General features: G+C 36.7%; 1 non-coding gene across 1 annotated transcript; it reads right to left on the bottom strand.

Moving 5' to 3' along the window:
* Positions 1-6384: 6384 nt before the first annotated feature.
* On the bottom strand, positions 6385-6455 carry trnag-gcc. The gene has a single exon. It is a non-coding gene; the product is annotated as a tRNA-Gly (tRNA).
* Positions 6456-7055: the final 600 nt, after the last annotated feature.

Here is a 7055-nt window from a genome sequence, read left to right on the forward strand (position 1 = left end):
AATATATATATATATATATATATATATATATATATATATATATATATATATATATATATATAATATATATGTACATATATACATATAGTTAAAGAAAACATGTAGCGTTTTTGTAGATATTTTTGAACAGTTGAATGCATTCAAATGAAAAAACTACAGCTCAATTCACTTTTGTGTAAAGGTAAATTATAGAAAATACAAATACACTAGCTACCCCTTTTTTACATTTTTGGGCCAAGTTTAAGGTTTTATACGCATCTTTATCAGAAGAAGGAATGTTTCTGTCATAAAAGATACTGTATAAAACCTTAAACTGGCCCAAGAATACAAAAAAAAAATACAAAGGCCCTGAATATGAAAAGTGTCTTTCGACAGTCCGAAACTCACTGTCTGTTTACCCCAACTCTTATCCCGAACGCTGTTGCCATTATAAAATTAAACCCTTTTCTGCTGTTTTCCGACAGGTGGAATGGGTGCCATTTACATAAAGGTGGTGGAATAACTATTCAGTATTTAAATGAGAAACCTAAATGTTAATGATGCAAATGACAGTTTTTACATCATTTCAAGATTTAAATCAACGGACAGGTGGGATTTAAAGGTAGTAAAGGTGGAGAAAAACAAGAGATGCGTGTTTCAGGAGCTCTGGAGAAACAAGAGGAGATACATTTAATAGAACACAATAATAAAGCAAGTGTGTCACAACAGAGAGAAACAAAGTAAAGTTAGCGAGAGAATTTGAATGTAGCCTCATTTTGTAAATCTGGTGGGGTATTTTCAGCTGCGATTCCATAATGGGGGGGGGGGGGAACGGGACGACACAGCTACAATATCCTTAATCATCTAAAACCACTGCAGTGACATCAAAGAGTCACGCCTCCCTTCGCACAGAGCCTGGTTCAAATAGGTTCCCCCCTCCATTAGGATACCTTGAAACAGGTGGAACCACTTCACATGGAAAATACTCAATCCGGCCACATCAATCCTTTTCATTTTTGCACAGGGGGTATGTTAATTAGGTGCCCACTTCATTTGCGTAACATTCCTCATACTGTCAGAATTGGGGCTTTATGACTGTTCTCATTCTTCCTGGCCATTTTTTATTTTTGCTCGTAACACGAAAAAACAGTCAGATTGTTAAAACCCTGCCACAAAAGCACTCCCGAGGTCAGAAAAGGTTTGATATTGAGGACCAGTCAGTGTAACTTTCAATAATGAGTAAAAAAACAATTACCAATAAACTGATTTCACTGTATAAGCTGCAGTGATAGATATTTATAGATACAGTATATTCTACAGTATATACAGTAAACAACACATTTTAGCATCTAATTTTAAATGGGCTCTCTACTTGATACTTTAATCCTGTAAAAATTTAACCCCACCAGTGACATAGCTATGAATGTGCCAAATGGTGTAATAATGTAACAGGGATATCTTAAATCTGATTAATTTACACAGATCTAAGTGTTCTGAGGTGTTAGAATTGTGCCTAACCCTTAGGTCCCCTTTGATGTAAAATGGTTAATATTGTTAGCAGTTCTGATGCTTATTAAATACTGTATGTAAGGGTTCAATTCACTTGGGGTTTTTTTTTTACTGTAGAAATCTATGCAGGGTGATTATTTACTTTGTCCAATGTTGACATGGTGGGTCTTACAATGCAACACAATAGTACACAATATCAATCTCATTTTGTATGAGAACTTTTATTTTTTTAAATCTGGAGAATTGATTTCCTTAGAGGTAATTATCTTTGTATGTAAACAAACAAAATGTGTTGTTGTATGACTTTAAGATGTAAGATGACAAATATATTGTGAGAAGTGTGTTTAAACCATCCTATAATGTTAATAATACTGTATAGATTTTCCTTGTTCCTTTTGTAGTCGTGTTCCAAATACCTGTTGGTCAAGCCTATAAAGTGTATTGTTCACAATGAATGAGCTCTGGAAATCATTTGCATAACCTTTAAAGGGTTTCCTTATGTTAGAACTGCTGTGAAGTTGTGGATTTTAATTAAATCACATAATGCACAAGATTCATGTGAAGCATTATAAGGGGTAATGTGGTCTATAAATGCACACAGATGAAGAAATGATCTCAAACATTGAATCAATCAATCACTCTTTATTTTATATAGTGTCTTTCATAGTGGACCAGCTTCACAAAGCACTTTAGTTCTTGTCAAGACTTGATCCATGAAGCATTATTAGCAAGTGCCATTTTAAACATATATCTTATTCAGCAAACTTGTATTTAAGAGCAGTTTTTAAAGTGCTTGCAACCCAGTCCTAGGATTAACTCAGTGAAAACAACATGATTCATCTCAATAGGTGTTTGCAGGGACAGTGCATGCAGTACCATCTGTCCCCTGCCACTGCTGGAAATCCAGAGTCCGAGCGATCAGTGTGATGAACACTTCAGGAGCATGACACATATCAACAGCATGCACAATGTCACGTCTGCTGCGTTTTGCAGATTTTCACGTACTCTTTTTATTCGGTCTTATTAATTTTCTATTTACTCTGCACTCAAGACTCATTCATTTTAAGTTTTACGAATCAGAGCAATGCTCCTTCGGTTTATTAAAATGCTTTTAATATTTGTTAAAAGGTAGGTTGATCAGACCTCCAAATTCCAGCACAAGCAGTCTACAAGCACCCACTTCTATATTTCAGTTTCATTCAATATAACACTCTCTTAAAACCAAAACATAGTTTCAAAACCTTATAGCAATGCAACCAATACATGTGAGATATAACAATGTTAGTAATATGCTTACATCCTATTATAAGGAAAAGTAACGTGAACAAAGGAATCAGTCTGGTGGAGATCTGCAAGTGATGGACCACTTCACCCTGTCAAGCAAAGGTCTGGATTGTAGTACCCCTCTACGAAAGGTGTGAGGTTTTATAGGATTTGTCTCCATAGGAATACATGGAGAATCCTTATCAAGTCCAATTCTTATCTCTTTGGCACACAACAGCCTAAAAAATTTAGAGCCTTGTGCCAACAATTAATTAAAATATAACACCTGGTCCACACACCCGATCATGTTCTCACCAGCTCATCTCTTGACCCCTCCTCTGTCTAAAAAGTTAGGTGAAACATAGTTCACTGGACTCTTGTTGTCCCCACAGGACCCTTGCTGTTCCTTTATTTCATATGTGCAGACAAAGAGAATAATATTATTTTGAATACATGAGTGTTGTTTAAAATATATACAACACTATCAGATATGATTATACTGATTATATGTATTAATGTCTAATAATATATTCCCTCATGCCATTCTATTCTTCAAATTAGTTTTCCTTCTCTCTTTACAGGCGTGTGCTTAACAGATATTATAGGGAACTTCCATCTTATGTTTTTCCAATATAGAGTTGCTCTTCATGGATGATCTATTTGTTTTTTATTTAAGTGTAAGATTGTAATGTCTCTGTCCTATGAGTTTCCTGACAGCACGAATTCAGCTGAACTGCGGACGACCTCCTATTTTTTTTAGCTGCACAAAAACCAGCTAAAACCAGTTTGCTAGCTGTGCACTTAGTTTTCCAATTTCCAGCGATAATTAAGGTTTTTTCCAATTCTTCTATGGTGAGAAGACACTCTAACCTTGACGCTGTTTGATAAGAGAACTCCACTCTTTGTGCCAACTATCCCTTCCCTTTCAGGCACGACTTTTAAGACAGGCTCACAGCAAGTTATAAAGTTTTACCTTCTTCAAAACCTATCCTCTACTTTTAAAAGTACTTTTTATTATTTGTTTAAGGTTCTTATTTTATATTTCAAACAACATCTCTTTATGTTGCATCATCTTTTAACTCAGAGTCAAACTAGACAGTTTACTCCCTATAGAACACGATTATTAACTATTTTAAATGCAAACCTATCTTGACGAGAAACAATTTCATGTATATTATTATAACAGGCAGTGTTAAGCATATGGTCTTACACGCACAAATAGTTTATAGTAAAAAGCAAGCATATTAAACCTTATTTCAACATTTAACAACATTTTCTTAGGCTAAAAAGGGTGCTGTAGAAACTTAGCATTCAATTCTGGGAATCAAGCCCATCTTGATAAGAAACTGCCTAACAACTGGCCACTTGTATCAAACTATACCAGTTTCTACTGCATGATTTTATATAAAGAAAATACATAAGTTTCACAATTACTGACTAAAACAGCATTAAGCGTTACTTTTGATTACACACTTACATAATTTTCCAAACTAAAGATTATACAAACACTATTTTTTCCAAACTAAAGATTATAGAAACAATACAAAGGATCATAACACATATTATTGAATTAATACATTTCATTTTAAATCCTCCAATCCATGTCCGGGATTTCAGCTCACTCCCAGCAAGACTCCACTTCGGTCTCGGGTTCCACTCGGGCAGGCTCAGTGAACACAACAATAGGCTCTCGAATCCATCGTCTCGCATCACAGGTGTGAGTCGCCATGGCCTTGACTTTGTACCTACAAGACACTTGTACACGCTTAGCAGGGACACCTTCCTCACATTCTAATTTTCCCAGATGCGCCCATTTTACTAAGTGACCCTTTCACAACTCATGCATTCAATCCTTTTAATATCTTTTGGGTTTACATTTAAATGAGAGAAAGAAACACCTACAGAATCATTGCATTCAAACAAGATTCTACAGTGTTTAGCCAAATGACTGCATGCCGGACAAAGTCTGAGCACAGTCACTGATGACTTGCTTTGGCACATATTACATGCACAATTAACAAGAGGATTATGTTTTAATTTATGTGTCAGCGTTACTTCTGCACCATGTACAATAGTTCTGGATCTGTACACATTGTTACTATACATTTCTTTCTGTTCACATAGAGACACTTTAGAAGGGATGCCATTCATCCAGAATACAGTAGGGGGCCAAAACTCACTGTTATTCATATTTTCTGGTATCCAGTTACTGTTCTGCCTCACATCATCAGTTGGCAGACACAATACAACTGAATCTGAATCAGTTGATGAACCATGAGCCTTAGCTACTGAGATTCTCCATACAAAAGGATTCAGTGTTTTACTGACCAGCCTAGCTGATTCAGCGTTATTTGCGACAACAGCATAGAAGAGAATACAAATGGCAAGGAAATGTTTCATCACAGTTTCAAAAGTGACCCTCTAAGTATATGCCTGTGTGACTTGCAGACATATACAGTATCTATGGACAGACAACTCCATATATCCCCAATCTGATACTCTCAAGAGCATGCTAGATAACACTGTGTAACAATTTTTTTTTTTTTTTTTTTGTTCCTGGGTAGTAAGTGTTATTTCTTAATTGCTTATGCCTCAAAAGTATAGAAAATGGCTATTATTTCCCACAAACTTTGCTTTTGTGACCAGGACAGTGATATTTCAAAATATCACTATTTCCAATGGGAAAATGTGTGTCTTTTCGTTCACATAAAGTCAGAAAAAAACAACATATGAATCCAAATTAACATGTAATGACTACAAAAGATTTAGAAGTCGTTTTTCGAGATTTACGATTATACTGTAAATACGGGATCATTAAGAGAGATCTTGATGAAGCGATGGAAACAATTGCTTTTGTGTAGTTGTTACACAAAGACGCAAAGCAATATGCAGCGGCATTCAAACGAAATCTAAACATGTCTAATGAATGCTACAGGAAATGTAATAGGGTTACATTCGTTCTCTTTTAAATGCACGTACTGCAAAAATTTAGCGGGGGATTGTGCAGCATGTGACTGGAACAGGAAAGTGAATGCAGTTTCTGTACATACATTACTTCAATACGTTCGTACTGTACTCTTGGGTAGTGTAGTAATTATTTATATCCATTAATATGAGCGATTGAACTGTTATGTTTGACCGTGTGTTAAAAACAAATGCCGCAAAATAGCTCGTTTATGTGTCCAGTTTATCTTGGGGCTGCGTGAACTGCAATCCAGTAGCGTGAGAGAGGGGGAGCTGCTGTCTTTATTTCCTTGTTCTTTAGTTTCTCCTCGGCCATTTATCAGAACGGCTATTGTGTAGCTCACGCCACACCAACCAGTTACTTCTAGATAAAGTTTGCGCTTCAGTTGTGCAGTGGTTACAAAAACGAGACGCTTCTTTTTCAATGGAGAGGATTGCCAGACGACTGTTCGTAAGCGTTAAGATTCATCACTGAGAAACACCCCGGCAGTCAAACGTGATTCACAGACGCATGCGCAGCTTAGACAAGCCCGAACCAGCAATCACACAAAGAAAGACAAGTGATCTGATTAAGGATCAGGATTTGCCGGTGCCGTGTCTTCCCGAAACTCACAATTTTCATTGATTTAAAAAAAAAAAACAAAAAAAAAATGAAATAAAAGTAATGATTGCATTGGCCGGGAATCGAACCCGGGCCTCCCGCGTGGCAGGCGAGAATTCTACCACTGAACCACCAATGCTTTACATGAAGAGTATGCACTGCGCTGTCTAACATCATAGATCAGCAGTCAGCTAGCTAGCTGACACAGCCGCCTTTAAAAGCTCATTCTCATCGTATCCCTATTCTTATTCCAATCCCAGACGCTTTTTAAATCATTTAAACTGACCAGCGAGGCTTCACAAGACGTAGTTTCTATGTCTATAGTTTAAATTAACGTAAAGACATGAGTATGCAGGAGGGATTGTCACGAAACAAGGACCAGGGGTCACAAATGGAGTTTAGAAAAAGGGGCATTCAGAACAGAAAATAGGAGGCACTTTTTTACACAGAGAATTGTGAGGGTCTGGAATCAACTCCCCAGTAATGTTGTTGAAGCTGACACCCTGGGATCCTTCAAGAAGCTGCTTGATGAGATTTTGGGATCAATAAGCTACTAACAACCAAACGAGCAAGATGGGCCGAATGGCCTCCTCTCGTTTGTAAACTTTCTTATGTAATCTTGGATAATAAACCGTGCATTTCTCAAACGGTCTGTATTTAAATAGCGCCGCCAAGTGTCAGAAACACCACTCAACATGCTGAAGAATTCAGCTTCCTTTGTCCAATTACGTTAAAGAAT

This window comes from Polyodon spathula, chromosome 2 (assembly GCF_017654505.1).
Source record: "Polyodon spathula isolate WHYD16114869_AA chromosome 2, ASM1765450v1, whole genome shotgun sequence".
In the NCBI taxonomy this organism is placed as follows: Eukaryota; Metazoa; Chordata; class Actinopteri; order Acipenseriformes; family Polyodontidae; genus Polyodon; species Polyodon spathula.